This window comes from Protopterus annectens, chromosome 7.part0, assembly GCF_019279795.1.
Source record: "Protopterus annectens isolate FY-2018-M chromosome 7.part0, PAN1.0, whole genome shotgun sequence".
NCBI lineage: Eukaryota > Metazoa > Chordata > Ceratodontiformes > Protopteridae > Protopterus > Protopterus annectens.
The window spans coordinates 1,529,887,920-1,529,915,810 of NC_056739.1; the positions used below are offsets into that span (position 1 = coordinate 1,529,887,920).

The 27,891-nt window shown below is 44.2% G+C and overlaps 1 protein-coding gene across 1 annotated transcript in view; it reads left to right on the top strand.

Moving 5' to 3' along the window:
- TSEN2 (tRNA splicing endonuclease subunit 2) overlaps positions 1-27,891 on the top strand; it is a 456,866-nt gene that overhangs the window by 115,482 nt on the left and 313,493 nt on the right. The gene's annotated exons all lie outside the window — the stretch shown is intronic.

Below are 27,891 nucleotides of genomic sequence, written 5' to 3' on the forward strand. Positions count from 1 at the left end.
ACCACACTTGCCTTGCTGTAAGTTTCTAGGGCATAGTAACTCTTTCAGATTCAGATAGGAATATAGTAAAATGTAGCTTAAATGTTTTCTTTATTTAAGACTGTCCTGCAATGTTTTAAATATTTCCTGTGATTTCAAACTTTGATGTAGCTGATTACTTGCTAAGTATTGTATTGTTATTTTATTATTTGTTATTAAATATATTTAATTATTTTAATTGTGGCTGTTCTGTTTAGAGATATGTGGTACTTGCATATCTATTTAGTAATGCTGTACAGGCCACTCCTAGTAGTCTTGCTCTTGGTTAGACTACCATTTGGATTAATAGTAACACTACACAGTAAGATTGGGTACCCTTTGGTAAGGGCCTTAAAGTAGCTGATAAGAGTTGTCTGGTGGCAGTCGGAACTACCTTATAGTCTGGGCAGAAGGGGGCATAGCTAGTAAACCGGTGCCAGCCTTCCCCAGGTGCATGTCTGTTTGTATATAAATCAAATCTGAAAAGAGTGTGTGTCAGCTACTTGGGTAGGGACATGAAGCACTGGTTGGATATAGAAGGTACTGGGGATCTTGGTTTGGCCACTCAGCTGAGATCTCAACCCTATAGCTGTCCCAGTGGGGAGTTTTATTGGGCATCTGGAGAAAGAGGGAGAAACTAGCCCTAGACTGTGATCTCTGTGTGCTCTTAAGGGAAATTGCAGTTTACTGTGTGCGTACTTGTCATCCTCGCAGTGTGTACATTCCCCACTGTTGCCAGTGGTGAGGATTCAGGCTTCTTGATTACTGGGGTGTCACATATTAATTGGTTGTCAGTGTTGGGATAGCCCACATCACATATTATTTGGCTTGTTCATGGTGTGGATATTGAATTCATATAGCCTGTAAACAGTGGTCACTAAGGAAGGTGTTTGCACTCTCAATCAGCCACACAGTGAACATTCAATTTCATATCACAACTGTTTTATTTATTTATTTATTTTTTGTTAGCTTAGTCAGGGAAAGCATGCAAGCATCTCAGCAGAAGAGTATGGTAAGCTGACAAGGAGCCAGTTGGCTGAGATGTGTTAGGCTAAAGGACTGGTGCATGCCAACCTCACTAAGGTAGACATTATTGTTTTGGGCACAGCTGCATCGCAGACCAGCAATCAAGAGGGCAGTCAGGCTGGCCTTGGAGATGTACAGCTCTCAGAAAATGGACAGTTCAACCATTCCACAGAGGATTTAACAATCCATCTGGAGTTAGAGACTTGAACTGGAGGCCAAACTGTTGGAAATAGAGTCAGCAGAGAGACTGTGGCAGGAGAAACAAATGGAATTAGAAGCAGCAGAGACACTGAGATGTCTGGAAGATGAGAATGAGAGGCAGAGGCAACATGAAAAAGAGATGCTAACTCTTCGCCAAGGTCATGGAGGTAATGGAGAAGGGATTAACCGAACCTCAGAAGCAACAAAGGTCAGTAAATTTCTTCCACAATTTACAGAGGGGGATAATTTTGATAGTTTTATACATATATTTGAAAGGGTAAAAAGGGTATGTAAACAGTATAATGTTGACCAAGGCCTCTGGGTATGGTTCCTGACCCCCTTACTCCATGGTAAAGCCGTAATTGCTATTTCTAAATTGGCTCATACTGATTGCTTAAATTATAATACTGTAAAAAACTGTTTTATAGAATGTTTTAAGTTAACACTTGAAGCTTATAGGAAAATGTTTCATGAGCAAAGGCGCAAGGCAGATGAAAGTGTGTGTGACTATATTGCTCAGCTAAGCACTTATTTTTCATAGGTGAGTGAGTGGATGTCAGATCACCACTTTTGAAGGGCTGGCAGACTTTTTGGTGAGGGAACAAGCCCTTATCACTTTTCCAGAGGACATGAGAATCTGGTTAGCTTATAGACAATGCAATACTGCAGATGAGTTGGGGAAGAAGGGAGGCATATACCTAGCAAGCAGGGCATCACTGCACAGGCAAGGGACACCCAGTGCTGCTCATGGGTCTAATGGAACCCATGGTGGGTAGCCCAGACTGCCCCCAACAGAGTCCACCAGTAGCAGGGGAAGCCACTAGTCCAGGTACACCTCCAGGACCAAGGGGTAAATATTTTAAATGCAGCCATTGGGGGCATGTGACATAGATATCCATGGAGGCAAGGTGGGGAACAAAAGGTGGGAGAGCCAGTAAGTGGGAATGACAAAATGCCAGCAGTAAGTTGTCTCAAGACCACAAGAGGTAATATCCTATCTTAATGGATGGGAAAGAGGCCACGGCTAAGAGAGACATAGCCTCTGATCTAACCATTGTGAAGCCTGTAATGGTTCAAGAGGAACACTACTTGCTTGGGCAGTCTACTCCAGTCAGAACTTTAGGAGGGACCCCATTCCAAATACCTTTGACTAGGGTTCACCTTGACTGGGAGGATGGAAAAGGAAGCAAGCAAGTAGGCATGTTTGAAGATATCCCTGTAGATGTCCTGATAGGGAATGATTTTGGTAATGCAGTACCTCGTGTGCGTGCAGTTACATTTAGTCAGGATTGGAGACAAACCTGTGGGTCTGGTAGCCTGGGGGAGACCCCAGGCTGACTGCACACTTGCAGCCCGGACTGGTGAGGTGGTTACTTCAGGGAGGGAGCTACCCTGTTGCAGTGAGACTGAAGGTGAGCCACAGCTGCTTGTGGGTACTGGTTTTCCCTTGGACAGAGTGACTGCAAGGGCAGAGGTGAGTAGTAGTACCCAAGCTGACAGTGAGGCACCGCTGTCAGAGGATACCAGACTTCCTGTAGAAGGGGAGCTGGGAAGAGTTACAGAGAGAGAGAGTTGAGACAGGCTCAGCTCTCAGACCCTACATTAGAGGCCTGAGAGAGGGAGCTAGTGAGGCACCTGATTCTCAAGGGAAGGGGAATTCTGTATACTGGGACAAAGGGTTACTGTATAGAGAGTGGACCCCTAAGGGAGGGCTAGAGAGTGAAAGAATACAGCAGTTGGTAGTGCCCAGAGCCTACCATCTGGCCGTCCTAGCCATAGCCCATGATACTTCCTTTGCATGTCATATGGGCATAAAGCATACCAAGAGACGTATTATGCAGAACTTTTATTGGTCTGGGATTTCTAGGGATGCAACAGAGTACTGCAGGACCCGTGAGCAGTACCAAACTAGGCAAGACAGTACAAGGTGAAAGCTCATTTGATGCCTTTGCCTGTGATTGAAGAGCCATTTTAGAGGGTAGCTATGGATATTGTGGGGCCTCTGAGTACCCCAAGTTCCACAGGGAAGACATATATCCTATTGATAGTAGATTATGCTACCAGATATCCTGATGCAATGGCATTGAGGCAGAAAAGGTGGCAAATATTTTCAGCAGGTTAGGTTTTCCAAAAGAAATACTGACTGACAGAGGTGCCAGTTTCATGTCAGACCTGCTGGCTTGTCTGTGGAAGCATTGTGGGGTGAAGCACCTAAAGACCACCCCCTACCATCTCCAGACTAATGGTCTTGTTGAGAAGTTAAACTCTATATTCAAGCCCATGCTGTGGGCATTTGCAGACCAGTTCATGAGAGAGTGGGACAAATATTTGCCCCATCTGTTTGGTTACAGAGAGGTTCCCCAGGAATCCACATGGTTTTCAGCCTTTGAGTTGATTTTATGGGCGTAAGGTGAGGGGACCCCCGGATTTGATTTGTGATGAGTGGGAGGGTGAGTGTGAATCCCACAATGAGTCTGTTATGGCATATGTCCTAAACCTGAGGACAAGACTCAGGAAATGCATGGTCTTGGACCAGAATACCTGACAGAACCCCAACAGCAGAAAAAGGTCTGGTATGACAGGAATGCTCAAGATAGAGAGTATGCTGTACAGCAGCAGGTTATGGTCCTCATTCCTGTCAGATACAGCAGGCTCCAGGCAGCTTGGGAAGGACCCTTCAAGGTGGTAAGGAAGGTCAGTGACATTAATTACATGGTAGAACTGTAGGCAGGAGGAAGGGGCATAAATTGCACCATGTTAACATGATGAAACCTTACCATGGTAGAGAGACCCTTGTGCTGAGTATTTGCAGTGGATGGCAGGAGAATCTGCAGGGGATCTGGTGACTGATCTCCTCAGTGAGGATTGGACTGACACCTCAGTGGAAGGGGTAGCAATATCCCAGCAGCTACCCAGGTTCAAGAAATCCAAGCAGTGTTACAGGAGGTTGGGGACATGTTCACTGGGAAACCAAGGTGCACTCACCTGGTGCAACAGCATGTGGATACATGACCCCAAAGGCCTATTAAGCAGGCCCCTTATAGGGTGCCTGAGAGGGTCAAACAGACTGTGAGGGAGGAGATGCTGGAAATGTTGGAACTAGGGGTAATTCAGGAGCCCAGCAGTCCCATAGGCTGCCTCAGTGGTGCTCGTACCAAAGAAGGACGGCAGCACCAGTTTCTATGTGGACTACAGGAAATTAAATAGTCACACACAGTCAGATGCTTACCCCATGCTTACGACAGATAAAGCCCTAGAGCAGCTCGGTGGGCCTAAGTATCTTACCACTGTTGATCTTACCAAGGGTTACTGGCAGGTGCCCGACACCTAGCGCTAGAGAGAGAGAGGTCAGCCTTTGTGACTCCTTTTGGCTTGAATGAGTTCACGAAGATGCCCTTTGGGATGAAAAATGCCCCAGCAACTTTCCAGAGGCTTGTAGACTGTATCCTAGCAGGAGTAGGAGATTTCACCCTTGCTTACCTGGATGATATTGCCATCTACAGTCATTCCTGGCAGGAGCACCTTCAGCATGTCAGGGAGGTGCTAGACAGACTACAGAGGGCAGGATTGACCATTAAGCCCAGCAAATATCAGTTGGGTATGGCAGCGGTCTCCTACCTGGGACATAGAGTTGGGAGTGGTAAGATCAGGCTAGCACCTGTCAAAGTGGAAGCCCTTCAGGCATGGCCTGCCCCTCTTACCAAAAAGCAGGTGAGGGCATTCTTAAGGACAGCAGGGTACTACAGAATGTTTGTCTCCAATTGTAGCACTATAGCTGCTCCCCTCACAGACCTGACAAGGAAAAACAAGCCAGATAAGGTGGTGTGGACCCCAGCATGTGAGCAGGCATTCCAGTAGCTTAAAGGAGCTTTGGGAGGATCCCTTGTGTTAGCCAGTCCATATTACAGCAAATAATTTGTTGTGCAGGTGGATGCTTCAAACCATGGGGTTGGGGCTGTACTCAGCCAGGTCTGCTCAGAGGGAGAAGAGCACCCAGTGGTATATCTGTCATATGCTCTAACCCAGGGAAGAATGCTATGCAGCTGTAGAAAAGGAATGTCTAGCTATAATGTGGGCACTGCAGGAACTTCAACCTTATCTGTATGGAAGGAAATTCACTGTAGCTACAGACCACAATCCCTTAACGTGGCTGTATCGAGCCACTCAGCAAAATGGCAAATTACTAAGGTGGAGGCTAGGGTTGCAAGCATATATGACAGTGCAACACCGCAGTGGGGTTAGCAATGCCAACGCAGATAGGCTCTCAAGACTGAGAATTGGGTAAGGTATTCCCAGATAGGCCGAATCCTCTCAAGCAACATTTCTCAAGGGTCACTTGAAAAACTAGCTTGAGTGTTCGGGAGGGGTGTGACAAAGGGAAATACTGCCAACCCAGATATCTGGAATTTTGTAAACAATTCTGTCATTTATGAAAATTAATGATTTGTATAGAAGTGTCTGTAAAGTACTGAGCTAAAATGTGACCACAGCATCTGTTGTTGGAATAGAACAGGAAATATACCTGCACTATTGTGACTGTTTAGATGTTTATGTTTAATGGAAATTGGAACACAGGAGGTTAACTTGAAAAAGATTCAGAGAAAATAGTTGAAATTAAATTATTTCATAACCACGTTAATTAAAGGGATGTTATCTCTCAATTTCAGTGCAGTAGCATACACCATGTCTAGAGCTGGAAGTTTTTTGTAATGTCTTGAAGTAATTACTAGGTTTGAGATGTAGAAGTGTTTTATTGATGTCCTTCAAGGATGCATCTGCAGTCATCACATATGGGTTGTCCTGCCTCAGGCAGCCGTCGCCGGCCGGCCAAAGTTGTCTGGGGCCCGCTGATGCTGACTTCCTTTTCCCGGCGTCAGAGCTCTGGGGTATAAAAGCAAGCATCAGCCGCCATTTTCTTCAGTCTTTTCTTGCAGCGTGGTGCCCGGCAGAAGCAGTTCGCAAGTGCCGGTCCGCAGATTCAGTTACCAAAGACTTCTCTTCAAAAAAAAGCTAAGTACCCTTTTCTGCCTCTCAGCCTTGCCCAGCCGATAATAGATGTAATTGTTAAACTTGGGGTACACATACCTCATAAGGATTAACACTGACTTCCTCCACCTCTGCCTAGGCCCACCTAGGCCCAGACCACGCTGCCTCTGCCTGTTCAGCCTGTGGTCCCTTGAACTTTGAGATTTTCGATCGAGTTCTTTTCAGAGGCTTTGTTTTTAAGATTGCTACAAGAGACTGGAAAGACCCGACTACGATATAGTTAAAATAATTACCCAGGAGAGAACGGTGCGGGTTTTTCGGGCTGAACGGCGGTGCCTTACCGGCTCCACTCGGTGTCTCGCAAACCGTGGTACTGGTACACTGAAACAGCGAAACGACGACTACCGACGCCCTGAGCCCCCGACGAAGTCGGTTATTGAATTACCTTCTGAAACTGGTGTCCAGGAACCTCCGACACCATTCCTTGGAACCTTCCGGTCCATGTCGGTGCACAAGCCTCTGCATACATGTCCATGTCCATTTAGGCTGCTAAAGCTATGTCCATTAAGGCTTTGGCTTGCCCTGGCAGCTCCTCTCTGCCTTCTTTTCTTCTACAGATTCTTTCTAGCTTAGCAGGCTTAGTCTCCTTGATTAGAGGTTCTCTTAGCAGATCTCCACCCTCTCTCACCACCTCCAGACACCTCCAGGGTGGGGCCTCCCTCCTCTGACCCCCCTCTCCAGGTCAGACTGGTCGGCTCCACTCTCACAGGACCACCAGACAGGGAGAGGCTCGGCCTCCGAGAGGATTCTGCTTGTGAAGAATCTCCTCCCTCCTCCTGAAAGAAGTTTCCCCTTCCTTACACCTCCTTTGAACATTTGTTTCCTTGATTTTCTGATTCAAGTCAACATTTCATCTTTTACATTTACCTCCAAGCATCTCGTTTAGCTAGATTTAGAGATTTTACCTGTACCCTGTGTTGTGTACCTGATGTGATGTTGTCTCCCTGATTGTTCATTGATGACCTGCCAATGCTGCTACTCCCCTCAGGGTACTGCCTCACATCTCTTATACGTACTCCATGTACCCTGCCCATACACAACCCCAGTATTGCAGTTGCCACTGCACAGCCTCAAGGCTGCCACTGCTCTCTACTAGAGCTTGGAGAGATGTAGAAGGCCAGATACTTCTGCAACTCTTGGGAGAGGGCAGCTTTCCATCAATTTCATAAGATAGGGCATTAAGAGTATTTGTTAGACATGAGTACAAGAAATTGTCTTTTTCAGAACCCCTTGATAAGAAACTGTCTTGATAGACTGTACATAAAAACAGTCTTCTTCAGACCACCAGGTGCAGTGTGGTAGGTTAGTATCTGTTTTATTGTAGGCCGGCTTATGATAGTGGTGGTTGACATGTGTGGTTATGATGCATAGGAACAATCTGCTGGGTGCCATGTGACGCCTAAGCTTTTGAAGCTTAATGCCTGGCTTGCTAAACTTAAAATGCAAATTCAAATTATTCTTAAAGAAATTTGGAGGAAAGGCAAAAAGCAAAAAAAGTCAAAAGAAATCAAACAGTCAAAGAACCTTGCAAGAAGAAAGTCCAAAATCTGTAACCAGCAGAAATTGGCCTACAAAGAATGGGTCCTTTCCAGGAATAGCGCAAGCCTCAGAGAGCAGGAATAGGGTTCCAGGCAGAGCCGGCCAAGAGAGAGGGGCAGTTAGGAGGCCGCAAGCAGAACTATCCAGAGAGACCCAGGACAGACTCCGCTGCTGGCAGCCTCCAACCTCACGACCAGCACAGGGTTGGGCTACCACTTGGGCGAAAGCTTTAGCACTTTTAATTGGCACAGTTTTACAAGGAAAATTAGAAGAAGCAAAAGGGACACAAAGAAACTGCAACAATCAACAAGGCATAAGGGACAAAAGCACACAGCCAGACAAAAAACCAAATCAAAGGGCAGAGGCTTCCATGCAAACCAGAGACTTAATACAAAATGCAAGCTATAGAAAAGGTACCTCTTTCAGAAAGAGGCCAGGGAACAAACTCAAGATTTAATACTGTTCCAGCTTATGCTTTCCAAGAATGGAGGAAAAAAAATCAATGGTTGGGCGCTGAATTTCTGTTGTTCACTTGAATCCAAATTGCTGACTCCTACAGCAATTCCTTCCTCTGCTGGGCAACTTGCCTTGGGGTGCAGCAGATTCAATTGACCAAGTACCTGCATGTCCCTCATTGCTAAAGTCAAAGAAGACACCTCACTTTTTGACTCAGTCAGAGTCTATGCAGAACTCAGAGCATCTTTGTTGTAGCTGCTGCTGCCCCTTTTATTCACGAAATGAGCATTATCAGTAAAATTGCACTCGCAGAACTTCAGGATTCGCCATTACTCACTATCTATTCTGGCATCTTATTACTCCGACAGACTATACAAGCGGACAATAAAGGAAACAATTATGCCATCCTACTGCTATCCCCTGGATATGCAGTCAACATCCAAGGCAAGACTTGTTCCATCCCAAAGAATAACTTTTCTAAAAGCGGATCTAGACACAACCACCAATGGGCCTTTTCTCACCGAAATAACCTTTCTCGGAGGGAATGGAACACAACAAATCAAAATACAACTTCTCACAGAAGAAAGGAAAAAATCCTGCAGATTACAAATGTAAAGCATCTTGCACAAACATGAGCTGGGCACAAGGGTTATATGAGAAAATTACAATGGTATGGCATTAGTTTATACTTCCATTCCATGAAACAGGCAAATTTCTGTGGTGGGTTTAAATGGCCATCGAATTTATGGGCTGTTTCCATGCAAGCTAAGAGCCAACCAGTAACAATACGATGCCTGCCAGTGGAACTGGGGAGCACACATGGCAATGTATCCAAGGGGGGGTCACACAAGGAGGAGCACCGCCACCAAAGGAAATGCTGCATACGATGCACAATGAGTGGGCTCAAAGGCTTTTTCATCAAGGCCACCATGCACATAATGCAACAACAATGGCCACAGTTGGTACATATAAACAACAAGGCCAACACCCATTCCTGTAAGACCACAACACAAGGATGTGGACCCATTCCTCCTTGAAACAGAATGGCACAAAGTCTTCGTATGAAGACAATATACTACAGACAGTAGCTGCAGAAACATCATCCATGATGTTGAAAATCAATATGCACCCCAGACAACAGCTACTTCTACACCACAATGGATATACTGACCGAAATAGATTCGTGACGCTTTCTTCACAATCATCAAGAAACGAAATTCAGCTCAAGGACACCACACGATCCAAGGAAAGTGGAAATTCAGCGAAAAAGAAGAAAACAGTACTAGTTCCACCTCCCATTAATGACCAAGGCTCCATTGAAGATCAGACCACAAGCCCCAAGTGTTCTCTGATAGCCAACCACCGGGCTCTAACAGAAGATCAGACCCCACAGAAAAGATTTATGAGAGTCTCCTCCAAACTCTCCCCTACCCCTATGGCCACTTCTTACTGACGTGCAGGATTTCAAGACTCTGCAAACCGCCTGGCCTAACCTTCTGCTGCCTGCCTGAAATGTGACTCCACAATTTCAAAGCACTTCTAGACCAGACCTGAAAATGGAAACTCTGCTGAACATATAATACCCACACTCCTCCTCAGGATAAGCTAAACCAGGAAAGATCCTCAGGATACCACATCAAAGAGTCAAGGATATTATTTGAAAGCAAAATGGGCCACCCACTACACTGCAGATACATAAAGGGCCCACATGTCTTAGACATTCCATGGAGATACAAATGAAAATGGCACCAGCAGAATACAATGTTAATCTACTTATTCTATCATCCTCAACACTCACTCTTCCAAGAGGAATCAAATCATCAATCCTCCTACCTGTCTGTGTTCACCTAACTGGGACCTTAATCAACCTCCAAAAGCAACACTTCTCCTGGAACCAGCAGCATCAATCCTCAAACAGCTCTGTCTTCACTTCACCGGACCTCAGTATCCACTTGAAACAGCAACCAGAGTTCAGTTAACAGCTTCCTCCAGCAGTACAGTTCTTTCATTCCTTCTAACAGTCCATGTCTTGGAAAACTGAGCACCAATCCTACATTTGCCAAAGGTGGTTGGCAGTACAGCTTGAATAGCAGGTTTACATTTACACTTGCTCACCTACACAATCACAAAATAGTGAAAACTTCTGCACATATTGGACAACAACATTTTCATTACATACACAGACACCACAAAAATCAAGCACAAATTCTTCCCACTTCCCTAACATATCATGAAAACTGGGGCACAAGGAAAGTACTTTCAGCTAAGACAATTTCAAAATGATAGGCTGTTGCTAGCACAGAAAAAGGGGACCAATACAACCAATTTCACCAGCCAAAGCACAAGGCAAAACCACGACGGTTTTTCACAGCCACCCTTACAGCCTTCCTAAGAGCAGACATTATTTTTACTCACTCCTACATGAGCCCACTGCCACAGGCTCATTAGAGTAATGGCACTTTTATCAAAGCTGACTGCTAGCAGGCTTTGCATACACACCAAGGCAGGTTACTAGCTACAATATACTTTACTTAGTAATGACACCCCAGATACAATATGGCATTGCAGATCCGACAGGTCCATGGGTAAAATCACCCTTGACCGACATAGTACACATCTGCAGTCTTACTCATACCTATGTGATGACTGGAGATTCATCCCTGAAGGACATAGTACAGTTTTACCCTTGAAGGGAATGTAGATGTCCGGTACCTATATCCCTGTGCATAGCTGTCTGGGGATCTATCTGCATGTCCTTGGAAATATGGTAATTTCCTCTGTGGTACCTTGTTGGGTGCTATTGTATCTTATAATTCTTATAGTTTTTTAGAGGGCACCTGGCATTTAAAGTGCCGGGAAAATGCTGATCTGCTGATGCTTTGCCCAGAGGACGCTTCTTGGACGCCGAAAAGGTACTGAGGTGCAATTATACCTAACTGAGCTCTTACTTTTATGACTTGCAGTATCTGCAAACATCTGAGAGATGTATTTTTCACAGAGACATGCTAAATTCTGTTAGATGTTCATCGTGTTTCACTGTTGCAGTCATTACACTTGGGTTATCCTGCTGGCAGGCGACCTGCAGTCGGCCCGAGTTCCAAAGTCTTGGTCCGGAGTCTGTTGCTGTCGCCTCTTCCCTGACGTCAGTGCGCCAGGGGGTATATAAGTTGCAACCGACGCCATTTTCTTCAGTCTTTCTTGCCGCGCAGTGCCCGAAGCATAAGCAGTTCGCAAGTGCCGGTCGGCCGACTCCTGAGATTTTCAAAATTGAATTTCAGAACCGAAGTCTTCAATAAAGCTAAGTACCCCATTGGGGAAACTTTTTCTTGCTCCAGACCGATGTCAGTAAAAGTTAATAATTGTATTTCTTGTGGGAAGCAAATACCTCATAAGGACTTTCACTCTTACTGCATTCCTTGCCTAGGCCCTGACCACGACGTTACTAGTTGTCGGTTTTGTGCTAGATTCAATAAACGCACTATTAAACGTCAGTTTGATTTTGCTGTACATTATTTTGGACGAAGATTTAATTACATAATGCCGTCGGAACAACCGACGACTGGAATGTATAAAAAATGCAAAGACAAAGAAAAAGATAGGCATCCAAGGTCCAAAACCGACGACGAAGCCTCTTCTAGGCTAGTCGCCTGTTTGTCGGTTCTCAGTGAGGCGCTTTCATAGCCCCTCACACCCGCTACCTCAGAGCCACAGGCCATAACAGACAGCCACGTGGAGACACCGAGGCCTGTGGAAACTCAAGTTATTGGGCCTACGGAAATTATACCCTCAGATGGGTCCAGAGCCGCTGAGCAGGCACCGGCTTCTGAGGGTGTTTTCAGACCTTCACAGCTTGCAATTAAAGCTTTTACAGCAGCAAAGACAAAGTCAAAAACACCATTAAAGACAAGGAAACAAGTGCAGCATTCTCCAGAACACTCATCCTTGCCAAAGAAACAGATGCTTAAAATGGCCGAAGACCTCATTGCTTTAATCAGGGGCTCCCATCCCCCTCCTGAAAAAAGGCCTAGGCAAAACACTGAGTATGATTCCTCTGATCAGGTTTCCATTTCCTCTGAATCTTCTTCTGACCAGGGCTATTCTCTCCCTTCCTGTGAGGACTCTGATGCTGAAGAATCCATTCCTTCAGCCTCTCCGCCTGAGGATTACTCTTTTGGGGAAACCCTGCACACCATGAGGGAGCATTTCCATTGGGAGAGCCAGGATTACTCAGAATCCAAGAAAAGGCTCAGAGATTTCCTTTTATTGCCTCAGCACAGGCCCCTGGCTATCCCCCCTGTGCTTGATATTGTAGATGATGTTTTCTCTGAATCCACTCTCTCTCCAGATTCCTTACTCCCTGCACCAGTAAAGCCAGACAGGTACAACAGGGTCCCTGACTCTCATAAATGTCTTTACAAAAACCCCGCTGCAGACCCAGAAACTATTTCTCAGGGTCCTAAAGGGGTTAAAGCTTCCACTGCCAAATACCCTGTCCCCTCAGATAGGGATTCCAGAGCTTTGGACAGATGGGGGAAAAAAGTTTACACTTAAGCCACTTTAGCTGTAAGAGCTTTAAACTGTCAGTTTCACATGCTTAAATATCAACAGTATCTCATGTCATTGTTAAAGCAGAAAATGGTTACAAATACAGAAAGTCCTTACGGTAAAGAAATGCAGGAATTATTGCATGTAGTTGAACAAGTGGAAAAGCATACTCTGCAATGTGGTTTTGATTCATGAGAGGCTTCTTGTAGAGCCGCAGTTACAGGCTCAGTTATTCGAAGACATGCTTGGTTAAAAGAACAAAGTTTACCTGACCATGTAAAAGTAAAATTATTGGATGCTCCACTACAGCATGATACTTTGGTGTTAAAGAAAATGGAGGATAAAGCAAAGTCAATGCAAACTGTGAAAGATTTCTTACAGGTTCAACCACCTAGATTTAGCAGAAACTGGCCTTCAAAAAATTGGTCCTTTCCAGTGTCAGACAGGTCACAAAGAGGCAGATACAGACACCCAAGAGGCAGATCTCAGCCCCAAGGCTTCTACAGACCTAAACAATGGGGTGCTTCAGCCCCCAAAGGAGGAGAAGACAAATCACAACCTTACAGGAAACAGTCACAATGACTTCCCTCTGCAAATGCCAAGCTCTTACCAGTTGACAGCACCCCTAGGAGGAAAGCTAGCACTTTTCTCAAAAAATTGGCACATGATCACCCAAGACCAATGGGTGCTGAATATAGTTTCTCAGGGGTACAGGTTCCACTTCCACACGCTTCCAAAACCAAAAGGTATGCCAAGCCTGCCACAAAACCAATGGGCAGAGGCACAAAAACAGATTGCTGCTCTTATGCATATGGGAGCTATTCAAAAAGTTCCACTAGAAAAACAGGGCCAAGGATTTTACTCACGACTTTTCTTAGTACCCAGAAAAAACAAGACCTGGCGACCAATACTGGACCTGTCAATCCTGAACATTTTCCTAGATGTTCCAAAATTCAAAATGTTAACACTACAACAACTTCTGCCCATGCTGGGCAAGGAGGCTTGGCTAGTTACTTTGGATCTCAAGAAGGCATACCTGCACGTCCCAATCGTGCAGAAGATACCTCAGATTTATAGCAGGCTCAATGCATTACCAATTCTCTGCACTGCCCTTTGGCTTATCTACTGCGCCCAGGGTCTTCACAAAATGCCTGGCACTAGTACTTGCATTTTCCAGACAAAAAGGAATTCAAATATATCCCTTCGTGGACGACTGCCTTTTTCAAGCGGAGAGCAAGGAAATTCTTCTAAAGCACCTGGCATTTGTAAAAAGATTGCTAATTTGCTTGGGGTGCCCAGTAAACGAAAAGAAATCAAAACTAGTACCCTCTCAAGAGATAATATTCCTAGGTGCAAGCTTAAATACAACTGCCCAGATGGCTTATCTCACGCCAGACAAAGGCAACTGACTCATTACTTTCAAATGATGGCAACAAAGACTCAGCTCCCTGCAAGAAAAGTTCTGCTGGCCCTGGGTTTCATGGCATCTTGCATTCTACTAATTCCATATGCAAAACTGCATATGAGGAAATTACAATGGTATCTAAAAAGTGTTTGGACTCAGCATTGTCACAGCCTAGAGACAATCATGACCTTGATTCTCTGCCTGCAACAGGAGTTTCAGTGGTGGTCCCAGGCCTGTCACCACAACAAGGGACAGCCTTTCACCTTACCTGCAGCCAGGCAGACAATAACAACGGATGCACTGGATTATGCCTGGGGAGCACATATGGCAGGAAAATGTATTCAGGGCACGTGGCCCAAGGAGCAAATGCATCTTCACATCAATCAAAAAGAGATGCTAGCTGTACAGAATGCCCTGACAGCCTTCAAGGACCTAATACATCCAGGACAACTATTAATAAAGACGGACAATACCACAGTTATGTGGTACATAAACAAGCAAGGGGGCACACATTCCTACCCCGTATGCAGACAAGCCATGACTTTGTAGAACACAGCACTGACCTATCAGGTACATCTGCAAGCACAATTCCTGCCAGGAACAAAAAATACACTGGCAGACGAACTAAGCAGAAATCTCATGGATCCTCACAAATGGAAGCTAAATCCACGAGTGTTCAACTTGATAACAAGGAAATGGGGACGCCCAGACATAGATCTTTTTACCTCCCCTCACAATTACCAAATACAGAAATTTTGCACAAGGACTTATCACTCTCAAGCATGGAAAGTGGATGCTGTATCATTCAGCTGGAAAAACCTGACAGTCTATGCCTTCCCTCCGATGCCTCTTCCCACCAGGGTGCTTCTAAAAGTCAGACAAGAGAGGCCAAAAATGATCCTGATTGCACCAGACTGGCCACGCCAGCACTAGTACCCAATCCTAAAGACCTTGTCCCAAGGCCCACCTTGGCCTCTTCCTCAAATCCCTCATCTTCTGACACAGCAAAACAATCAGATCCTGCACAGTCCACTCAGAACCTTAAACCTGGCAGCATGGCAGCTAATGTAGCCACTCAGACTGCGCCTCTCTCTAAAGCGGTTATGGGTGTAATTTTGGAAGCCAGGAGACCCAGCACTAGGAAATCTTATGCAGAAAAATGGAAGAGATTCTGTGCTTGGAACCAGGCCCTAGGGCTCAACACCCACTGGTCCCTAATATACCTCAGATTTTACAATACCTGACTGAGAGATGTTGGACAAAGGCCTATCTTTTTCATCCATTAAAATCCATGCCTCTGCCATTTCAGCTCATTACAATATGGATCCTCCTATTTTTTCACATCCTCTACTACAACAGTACCTCAGAGGGGCAAAGAATACAAGACCCCCTAGGAGAGCACCAGTGCCTACTTGTGACCTCAATTTTGTTTTAGAAAAACTAACACTGCCTCCATTTGAACCAGCCAGCACAGCTGACCTACAATTCTTGTCGTGGAAAACTGCTCTGCTCCTAGCAATAACTTCAGCAAGAAGAGTCTCAGAGTTACAGGCATTGATGGCTGTGGAACCTTTCCTCATTTTACATCAGGACAGGGTTTCTCTTGGGATGAACCCAACATCCATGCCAAAAGTGGTCTCCAGTGTGGCCTTAAACCAAACCATTCATTTGCCTACTTTCTACCCAAATCCCCAGAATAAAGGGGAAAGACTTCTGCATGCTTTGGATATACACAGGCAGCTACGATTTTACCTGGACAAAAGAAAAGCTTTCAGAAAAACTGAGCAACTGTTTGTAGCATATGCTGCAGGATCACAAGGAAAACCTATTACAAAGCAGACAGTCTCAAAATGGATAGGACACTGCATCCACTTCTGTTATGCACAACATGGCAAATCTGTGCCTAAGGGCATTAGGCCTCATTCTACCAGAGCAGCAGCCACTTCAGCAGCTTACCTCAGAGGAGTACCAACCAAAGACATATTAGAAGCTGCAACCTGGAGCTCAGTGCACACTTTTACCAAGCACTACCACCTACCTCTCTACTCCATATCCAGAGCAGGCTTTGCCACTGCAGTTCTGCAGGGCTTGTTAGTCTCGCCAAATCCAATCTAGACCCAGCCACCCAACCTCAGCTTTGGGATTCTACCCAAGTGTAATGACTGCAACAGTGAAACACGATGAACATAGTACAGTTGTGTACCTACCATAAATGTAGATGTTCGAGTGTATTCACTGTTGCAGTCCAGGTTACCCACCCTCCATCCCCCTCTTTGCTGGGACTATTCTGTACTTCTCAACTCTATACAACCTATGTGGTGTATTTGCTTGTAGATGAAGGAAATGTTTATAGTAATATATGCATGGTTGTTTGGCATATTTTTATCTTTTCAGCCTTCCTATCTGGGGGCACCTGACATCTGGGGCAAGAAAAACTGAAGAAAATGGAGTCGGTTGCAACTTGTATACCCCTGGCGCCTTGACGTCAGGGAAGAGGCGACAGCAACGGACGCAGCACCAAGAGTTTGGAACTCGGGCCAACTGCGAGTTGCCTGCCAGCAGGATAACCCAAGTGTAATGACTGCAGCAGTGAATACACTTGAACATCTACATTTATGGTAGGTACACAACTGTACTTTTCTGACAATGGGGGTTTAGATTGTAAACTGAAAGTCAGGTGACAAAAAGTGACGTCGTCCAAGCTAACCCAGCAGTAATATTTTATATTAATTTAAGAACTCTTTCAGAGAGAGACATGGTATTTTGTATCTGTCTGTTGACCTGACAGCATCAGCTAGAGGATTCATTCACCGCACTTGCCTTGCTGTACGTTTCTAGGGCATAGTAACTCTCAGATTAAGATAGGAATATAGTAAAGTGTAGCTTAAATGTTTTCATTTGAGAATGTCATGCAGTGTTGCTTTAAAGATTTCCAGTGATTTTGAACTCTGATGTAACTGATTACTTACTGAGTGTTGTCTTGTTCTTTTATTATTTAGTATTAAATATATTTAGACCCTTTAATTATGGCGGGTCTGTTTAGAGATGTTTGGGCTCTTGGAGTAGTGGTATATCTATTTGGTGACACCTACAGGCTACTACTAGATGGCCTTGCTCTTGGTCAGACTACCATTCAGATTAATAGCAACATTACACAGTAAGATTGGACACAGTTTGTTAAGGGCTTTAAAGTAGCTGATAAGAGTTGTCTGGTGGCAATTTGAACTACCTTATAGTCTGGGCAGAAGGGGGCATAGCTAGTAAACCACTGCCAGCCTTCCCCAGGTGTATGTGTGTGGTTGTATATAAATCAAATCTGTGTGTGTCAGCTACTTGGACAGGGACATGAAACACTGGTTGGACAGAGAGGGTACTGGGGATCTTGGTTTGGCCACTCAGCTGAGATTTCAACCCTATGGCTGTGCTGCTGGGGAGTCTTATTGGGGCATCTGGAGAAGGAGGGAGAAACCAGTCTCACACTGACTGTGATCTTTGCATGCTCTTTAGGGAAATTGCACTTTAGTGTGTGTGTACTTGTCATCCTCCTCCCAGTATGTACGTTCCGCACTGTTATCAGTGATGAAGACTGAGGTTCCTTGATTACTGGGCCAGTGCAGGTGCGTCACACAGGCAGGCACTGCCATTAGAAGGCACACCTGGCTTCATCTTTGCAGGTTTGTGGAACCCTTTAAGGCATCTTTTACTTATGCCCCCTTTGACGGCTCAAACTTGTTTGTACCTTCCCTCAAGGAAACATTCACCCTCAGTGTGCAGAAGAGCAAGACTTTGTCCACAGTGGAAATCCACTTCTCTACTCCCCAGTGTTCCTTGTCCAGGAGTCAGGGGTATTAAGAAACTTTGGTTCCGCAGGACTCAGTCCTGCTTCCAGGATGCTCCCCAAGAATCCTCTTCTGCAAACCAGGGTAGGGATTCAATGGTAGACGCCACCCCAGAGACAGAGGGGGGCCACAGAATCAGGGCTCCTGGGAACCCTTCTGAGAGAAGCCTTTTTAGCGCTGCCCAACTGTCCTGCCCTGGAGGACGTTGGGGTTCAATTCTCTCTTCGCCCACTAGCCTGGGCAAGTCTCACCTCCAATCAGTGGGTGTTAAAGATTATTTCCAGGGGGTTACTTCATCCCCTTCTTTCAGTCCCCTCCGGTTCTAAAATTTTTCCCGGACGTTCCACCCTGCCAAAGAAAGTTGGCCTATCTCGAGGTTCAAGCCCTTCTTCAAAAAAGAGCCATTCAAGAGGTCCCAAAAGGACAATTAGGGTCCGGAACTGGATCCAATTTTGGACCTCTGCAAACTAAATCTATCGGTCAAGAAATCCAAGTTCCGGATGGTCAATGTCAAATCCATTCTGCCTCTGTTGGACAATCGCAAGGACAGTTGGATAGTGCTCAGTGGATCTCTAGGACACGTACTATCATCTGAAGATCGACAGACGCTCTAGGAGACACATCCACTTTCGATTAGGGGCCAGTCACTACCATTTCAGAGCCCTGCCTTTTGGACTCAACAACAGCACCCCCAGATGTTTACCAAATGCATGGCAGTGGTGGCAGCTCATTTCCGGCTACAAAGATTCCAGGTGTTCCTGTACCTGAACTATTGGCTCTTCACGGCTCCCACGAGGCATCGACTATTAATGGGCAGCAGTTACACCCTCAACCTTTTTCAGCATCTACGCATCACTGTCAGTTTGCCCAAATCAAATCTTTCTCCATGCCAAAACTTAGAGTTCATGGGGGTCCAATTGGACACCATGTCGGAGACTGCAGCACCACCTTTACACAAGGTCCAGCTAATTTGAGATCAGGAATCTCGCTTGCTGGATCTAGAGCGCCCATCAGTTCATCTGATTATTCAAGCATTAGGTTCAGTGGCGGCTGCCATTAAGTTGGCGCCCCTCACCAAGTATCACATGCAGTTCTTCAGTGGACCCTAGTAGTCCAGTTTTCTGCTCATGTTCATCCCATGTCTATGACCATCAGGATGAAGTGTGCAGAAATCACCTCGCTTGGTGGCTTCAGTCTCCAGAACTAATTATAGGCAGGTCATTTTGTCTTCCCCCTCCCAAGGCCACAGTGACCATGGACACCCCCCTGTTGGGGTGAGGGTGGGGCATTTTCAGGGCAGGACTGTTCAAGGCACATGGTTCCCCACAGAGACCAAATTGCACATAAATGTCCTGGAGATGAGCAGTCCTTCTAACATTGCAGGCCTTTCAGGAGTGCCTTTCTTTAGGGACCACAGCAATTCAAACCGACAATATGGCAGTGGTCTGTTATATCAACAAGCAAGGGATAACACAATCTTATCCTCTGTGCAGAGAGGCCATGAGAGTGTGGGAATGGGCAATGTCCTCCAGGCATTTTCTTCTTGCAACTCGCATTCCCGGTAGTTATAAAGTGCTTGCCGACCAACTCAGCAGATCTGTCTCGAGTCCCCACGAGTGGTCCCCGAATCCATCTTTGGCAAGTCAGATTTTCGACCCTTGGGGTCAGCCATGCTGGGATCTGTTTGCTTCCACAGTCAACCACAAATGCAGTAATTAGTTTGCCCTGATCCCTCCAGTGGGGGAGTCAACCAGGGACGCAGTGATTCACAATTTTCCACCAGGACTCCTGTTCTTACCTTCCCACTCCTCCCATACCCAAGGTCTTACAGAAAGCTCACTGCTTGAAGATGCCTTTCATCCTTGTTGCCCCCTTTTGGCCTTGTCATGTGTGGTTCTCCCTTCTGTTTCATCTGAAGTATCCTCCCTGGACATTGGATCCTGTTGTGGATCTCATTTCTTATCCTCGGGGGCTTCCACTTCCCAATCTCCGGACTCTTCATCTAACCACATGGTTTCTCCAGTTCCAGTAATCCTTTCACAGTCCAGGCTTCCTTCCCCAGTGAGGAGCATCATATTGGCATCTCAGAAGACATCTACAAAGAAGGTGTGTTCCAGTACATGATAAAGGGTTTTTATTTGGGCCAGATAGAGTAATTTGGATCCTTATTTGGCTGCGATTCCTTATATTTTACTGTTCCTGTCTTCTCTCTTTCAGGGCTAGTTTCTCTACGATTATGCTCCAGTTGGCAACCATTTCTAATTTCCATTTGAATGAGGAGCCTACTTTTTCTTCTCAATTGTGCAAAGCCTTTCTGAAAGGAGTTTTTCTTGGACCACCTATCAAAGATCCTTCCCCACCATGGGATTTGACCTTGTTGCTGCAGTGCGTGACACAGTAGCCCTTTGAACCAGCCACATCTTTATTTTATTTATTTATTTTACATTTGTTTACCGGGAAAGTCTGACTGGATATATGTCCATTTTCAGCAGAGGCCCGGAGAGAAAAGTTCCAGAAAGCAGAGTAGAAATACATTAGGAACAATAGAAACATTTAGAGATAAGTATAATATGCAGTTTTCAGTAGAGTTACAAACATGGATAAAACATAGACAACATCAAAATCATGTGGCTTCAGTTTCAGACGATAATACATGCAGTTATGGGCTAAGTCCCATCAAGAATTCATTCACTTATTAGAGGATATGATTGAAATGCTTAGGGAGAGTTTGCAGGAACTGCAGGTGGTGATTAGTCGGGGTTTAGGCAGGGACATTGCCAATGCTGTTGGAAGTGTAGTTTGAGGCTTTTTTGAACTGGGTAAGGAGGATTGGTGAGTAAGTTCAGCAGGTAGCATATTCCAAGTTTTGCCTACTGAGTTGGTGAATAGAGTCCCCAGCCACATTTATGCTCTTAGTTGTTTGTACCAGCAGTTTGTCAGCAGAGCGTAGTGACCTCAGGTTGCTGTATGGTTTGATGATCTTATTTAGTGCTGTTTTTTTTTTTCGAGTTGATATAGTTTTTTGTGGGTTATTACGGGTTGGTTGTATCTGAGAAGACTGGGCCACTCCAGCCATCCTAGTTGAGTTAGGTTGATACAATGGTGGGTCCTAGAGGTAGCACCTGTAGCAAATCTAGCAATATGGTTGTAACAATTAGCAAGTTTGATAAGGGTGGCTTGGTTCAGCTTAGTGAAGAGGGGGAGGCATAGAGGAGGGTAGAAAGTAGGTGGGACCAAGCGATAGTGGTTCTTGCAAAAGGAGTGAGGAAGGATTTGATCTTGTATATGGAGACCTGTTTTTTATTGACAAATTTTATGGTTTGACATGGATATCATATTTTAGGGTGTTATCGACTGTGACGCCCAGGAGTTTTGTGTGAGCATCTGGGGATATAATTGTGCCATTGTTGGAACTTATAGTAAAGAATGGTGAGGAGGATTTGCAGGCGTGGGAAAAGATGAGCAGTTTAGTTTTGTTGGAGTTTAATAGAAGCCAACGGTTTGCAAACCATTTTTTCTACATCATTAAAAGTATTCCTGGTTAGGGTCATAAGCTCAGTTGAGGAGGCGGCGGTACTTATCAAAGTAGAGTCGTACACATATTGGATGCAGGTGGCCTTGGGAGTGATGGTGGGTAGGTCAGTGATAAAGACTTAGAAGAGTAGTGGTCCTAGTATGGAGCCTTGGGAGACTCCTGGAGTAATGGGGTAGACGCGTGGATAGGGTATTCTGCCATAAAACTGCTTGTTTGTCCATCAGACAGGTAAGATTGGAACCATATAATAGAGCTACTATTCAGTGACAGTTTCTTCAGGGTATGGAGAAGCAGTTGGTGATTGACCATATCAAACGCCATAGAGAAGAGAGCAGGGTAAGTTTGTTATTGTTTCAGTTGATGTTGATAAGGTAGAGAAGGATAGGAGGGCTGATGTTGTGCTGTGGTGTGGCCTAATACCATGCCGAGAGTTGGCCAGTAGTTTTATTTTGGGTGAGAGTGCATTCATTGGTTGTGGACACACTTTTCCATAATTTTGGCCAATGGTGATAGTATGGCTATTGGTCAGAAGTTTGAGAGGTCTAAAGAATTCTCTCCTTTATGAAGGGGAATGACATGGGAAGCCTTCCAGAGAGAGGGGATAGTGGCTTCAGTGAAGGTGCAGTTTATTATGATGAAGACAGGGTATGCAATGGCATCTGCCCCGTTTTGTAAATATTCTGGTGGGAGGAGATCTGCCAGGGTAGTGGGCTTTAGTTTTTTAATTGGAGATCGGCTGGTGGATGTAGATACAGGTTGGAAGGCAAAAGGGATTGGGGTAGTGGTTGTGGAGGAGTTTTGAAAGGAGCTGGTGGGGGTAGTTGGGTAGCTAGTGATTGGATGATTTTGGTAAAAAAATTGTTAATGATGTTAGCAGTTTCCTCTGGAGTTTTAAGGTCGCAAGTTGAGGGGGTGGGGGTGGGGCTGGGGGTTTGGCCAGGGTGGAGCAGTTTGTTTACGCCTGCCCAAAATTTGTGAGGTTTGTTCTGGTGTTTTTGCTGAAGGTGTTGATAGAAGTTTTTTTTGTCTAACAGTGTGGCTTTCTTGGTATTATTCCTTAGTTGTCGGAATTTAATATGGTCAAGTGGGTCTTTGGAGATGCGCCATTTGACCCGTGCTTTATTTCTTGCTATGATTTTGGTTACTTTAGAGAGCCAGGGGTTGGTCTTAGTTTTGGCTCTGAGGGTGTGGATAGGGGTGTGTGAATCTAGAATGGAAAGGAATTTAAGTAAGCTACAGCATCATCTAGTGGAATTCTTTAAGTATGGCCCAGTTGCATGCCCTGAGTTCATTCTGAAAGTCAATGGAGTTAAAGTTCTTATTGTTTCTGATAGATGTATATAGAACTTGGTGGTGGTTATCTACTTTGTTTAATGGTGTAGGTAAGTAGGTGGTCACTTATATCATCTGGGAGGGTACCCATGTTATACAGGTCTGGGTGATTGTTGATAAGAATCTGGTCCAGGGTACTGCCTTTGTAGTTGGATTTATTTATTCTGGTGGGTGAGGATACAAGTTTGGTATAACCATGAAGGTTTATATGGGTGGTGGGAGATTCAGAGGAACAGTTGGTCCAGTCAGTGTTAACATCTCCTAACACCATAGTTTCATGGGGTATGTGTAGGAAAGCCATTGGAGGAAGTATTCTAGGGTATTTGCATTGTTGCCTGGGGGATATAAATACAGGCAATGAATTTAGATTTGCTTTTGTTAAGCTGTAGTTTGCTAACTAGGGCTTCTGCATTATTGAACAAGGGGGGGTTGTTGTGGGGCTAGTGTGACATCTATTGTGTTTTTAAACAGAACTGCTACTCTTCAACCTTTCCTGATGTTATGGCCTGGTCTAAGCATGTTGTACCCTGGTGGGGTAACCTCATCATTTTTAGTTCCTGGTTTTAGCCAGGTTTCTGTAAGACATATAGCACATCAGGTGAGTACGTAGCTAGAAGGGCATGAAGATTATGGACCTTGTTGTTAATACTCCTGATGTTTAGGTGACAGGTCAGGAGAGAGTTAGGGGACCTTGAGTTTGACCATATGTTGAAAGTGGTAGTGGGCTGGGAGCTTGTGGGAAGGGTGGGTCCAGGGATAGGGTGGATGTCCACATCCCTCATCAGGATAAATAGTACAGTGATTATTAGTTTCAGCACTTTACTTATTATTTTATGATAAAACCTAGTTTTGGGGGAGATGGACCATGGTCTAGTTAGTTGGTGGTTGTTAAAAGTGGAGAGGATAGGTTTGTAGTGAGCTAGGGATTGGTCTGATTCACTCAAGGTGGGAGCAGGGAATGGTATGAGATATGGGGTGGTGAAAGCCAAGATAGGGCTGATTTTCATAGATGGCGAGGAGATATAGCCCAGGCAATAGAACTGAGAGGAACATAATTGGTCTCATCTTGATAGTAGTGGTATTTGGTAAGGAATGTGGGTGGAGAATTAAGAGGGTTGTTGGCAGGAAGGGATGGTGTATGGGGGGTGGTGTATGGAGGTGTGGGTTGTCTGTGATAGATTGTAGGGGGGAGTGGTATATTGGGCTTAAATTTAACACTAGTAAGGGCAGGGGGGAGCCCGGAGTGAGCCCGAGTGAAGCGGGGGCTATACGAAGCTACAAGGATTTCCAGGGTCTGTGAGTATGCAGGCTTAAAGAATACAACTTTACAGTGATTTTACTCAGTTCTGTTTAAAGTGAGCTGTAATTTACCCAATTTTACTCAATTCTTTTGAAAGTGAGCTGTGTTTTACTCAATATTGTATTAAACAAAGTTTGTAGTTTAGCCAGACAATTTTACTGACTGTTGGGAGTAAGCAAGCTTTTAACCTTAAGTTTGTACAGATATGTATTTCTTTAGCAACTGTGAGATGAAATAAGCAGGAGGAACATGTTATACAGGCTGTATGCGCTGTAGAATGCTTATTTTATTACTTATTACAGGCCTGACTAGGGAGTCTAAGACTGTTCAGCTATCTTTTCCTATGGACCCTAGGCTAGCTGTAGACCCAGTTCAGCCAAGCAATCTATTAGCACAAAAGTTAAGATATAGACCTTGCAATTCTTTTCCTTAGCGAGGGGCAGTGCAGGAATGCTTTTCTTTTAGTTTTCAGGATGATAGTTTCTTTTCAGCACAGATTGAGCTGTTCGAGGTAAGGACAGGTGGGGAGGGAAGACCTGGTAAGGTACGTAGTCAGTGCATCGATTCTCTGTGGAACATAGCTAACATAACAGCATGCAGACAATATTATACATTCAGACAGGGCATTAATTAATATTAGTAGTACCACAGCTTCTGCATTTCTCTATATTCATTTGCAACGATCAGTCAGAGCAGTAGTTTACAGCACAGGCAAATTCAGTGAATTTTGCACAGCTTTTCCTATGTGGTTTTATGCTGTCAGTAGTTACAGCATTAAGGCAGTCAGTGGCGGCTGGTGACTTCAAATTAAAGGGGGTGCTGCAGGAGACAGCTGAATGGGTGGGGCCATTGGGAAGGGATGTGGCCAACTAGAAAGGGGTGGAGCTATGCTCAAAACCACAACAAATGGAACTTTAAATACGCTGCCCTGGGTGCCAAACCGTCATTATAAGAGTCCAATCAAGACAAAATGAAGTGTAGAAGAAAAAAATATTTCAATGCATTGGCTACATGACAACTTACTTAATATCTAGATGAAAACACAAAGGTTGTGAGGCATGAAAAAATAAATTGCTTTTTAAATACATTACTGGAATGCCAGTCAAAATCAAGTATAAAAAATGCAAGCAGCACTCAGCTCAAACCACTTCTCCTTGCACTGCAGTTTTAATTATAATTTATATTCAGCTTTATAAAATTACCAAGTAACATGCTGAAAGTAGCAATCTCTATGATACCCCCACTTGTAAAAATGTTTCTTATCCATAAAAGACCTGCTGCCTGTCAACAACTATCTACTTGTTTTATGGAGAACACAAGAACACATGATCAAAGTAAAAAATGAACAGCGAACAAGAAACAAGCTCAAGATAAATTGCTTAAAGGATTACTGCACAAGTTATGGACCACACATGATAGATGGGCATTCTGTTTAGTTTATGGGTAAAGCCTGCAAAGATAACTGCAAGTCACCAACAAATGTAATGAGCTTCTGAAAATAATGCAATCCTGGCCTTTATTACAAATACTGTCATATGCATTTCAATACCTAAGGCTTATACGTTATCTAGTTATGTAAATATTCTCTGCATGGCAACAATGAAAAGACTTTCATTGTTGGTAATTCTTTAACAGTATGCTTATTAAAGCTTACTTGCATCTTACAATCTCTGACAAGCTTACCTGATGGTCATTAAAGCATTACTAATTTAATACAGAGCAACAGGGCACTGCAACAGCATGCATTTTCTGAATAATAAGAAACATAAATCAACAGTATACAAATATGACAGAAAACCAGAGCATTCTGCAAAATCAAGGACAGATGAAAAGCCATGGTCATACTTGTGGTCTGCCTTGGATGGGGGAATACTCTGCACACTTACACTGCATAACTGCTTCTTGCCTTGCTTGGACACATCCAGAGCCACTACAATGGGGAGTGGAGTGCAACAAGTAGGTCACAGTTTGAAATGTCTCTGGCTGACAGTGATGGCTCTGACACTCATACCTCTCAACCTCGGAGCAAGAAATCTGGACAAAGCCATACATAGAAGTGGGACACAGGCCCAAAAATAAAGACATTTTTAAATATTGCTCATAAACTTAGAGAGATAATAGAATAATAGTAGGTCTTGCATTAGTATGAATTTTTGAAAGGTATGAAATCTGAAACTCAAATGTCTGCTATTATTTTATAACTTCAGTATTCAATGATTTGCTACTAATTTGCCAGAAAACCACAATTTTATGAAAAACAGACCAAATATGTTATGCAGAAATATAAAATTGCCACACAATACAGCTGGGAACCTGTCAAAGAAGGGACACCTTTTTAAAATTAGTACTGTTAACTTGAGCAGCTGACAAAATAAGAGCATCTACGTGCATTTCTGAAATAAAAGTAATCTATAACTCTGATGTTGTTGTGACTTTCGGCTTTTCCCGGTTAGGGGTCGCCACAGCGGAACTCTGGTCTGCTAATGATTGGCAGCAGATTTTTACGTGCCTAGTTGCCAGCTCTGACGCACAACCTTCAAGGAAGGTACGCCCATTCACGCATATCTCCACACAGAAGATGCTCTAGCTGAGGCACAACGCTACCGCAGCACCACCACCACAGTATAATCAATAATCTCTCTGCAAAATGGCAATTTTGGAAGAAAACGTGGGGGGTTTACAATTATAATTAACTGTAATGATCAGAATCTATAACTGTGATCATTACAGTTATTTATAATTGCAAACCCTCCACGTTTTTTTTCCAAAATTGCCATTTTGCAGAGGGATTATTAGGGGGAGAGCAACATTTTGAGCCAAAATTGGAGACAGTTGAGAGGTTTAGATATTCCTAATTCTATGAAGCGATTTATTTGCACGTACCTCGCAACCTCTTAATGCAGGAAATCTGAATAAGGCCAAATATATTGGGGGAACATACAAACAGTACTAAAAAGACAGTTGATAGAATAACAGGTCTTGCTTTAGCATGCATTTTTCTGAAGGTTATGACTTATGAAACTTGTCATTATTTAGTGACTTCATTCCTAAATTATTTGGCAGAGAACCACACATTTTATGAGGAACAAACCAAAAGTAAAAAGCAAAAATCTATTCATTCTGCAAAATTCTGGACAGTTGAGAGGTATAGTTCAGCTGGGGCTGTCTGAGTTTGCTGCCCTTCCCCCCCCTCACAAAATCATGGTCGAATGGAGCGTCCACCCTGCAGCCATTCCAATGTCTCATTCCTTGGTTATTTTGCCCCATTTGCCATAAACACTGTAATGTGCAGACTGCTTTACTTCTGCGATGATATGGATTTCATTTGAAAGTTTTATTTTATATTTTACAGCATAAACCCTAACAGATATCTGCTAAACAAAGCAATACAGTCTCGCAATGAAAATAGACTTAGCATTAAAACTTCTCTGCCCTTGAAATTCACATTCATTGAAATATCATTGAAACCCACATTCAAAGAAAATACATTTTGCCAGTGGCAGATGAAGATTAGTTTTGGGCTGTTTTCAAATCATAGGCCCCTTGAACACGAAACATACACATTCTCTTTGATACACCTTCCTGACTGTATTAAATTATATTCCTTGTACAATACAGTACAGTTAAGAGGGCATTTTAAATATATTGT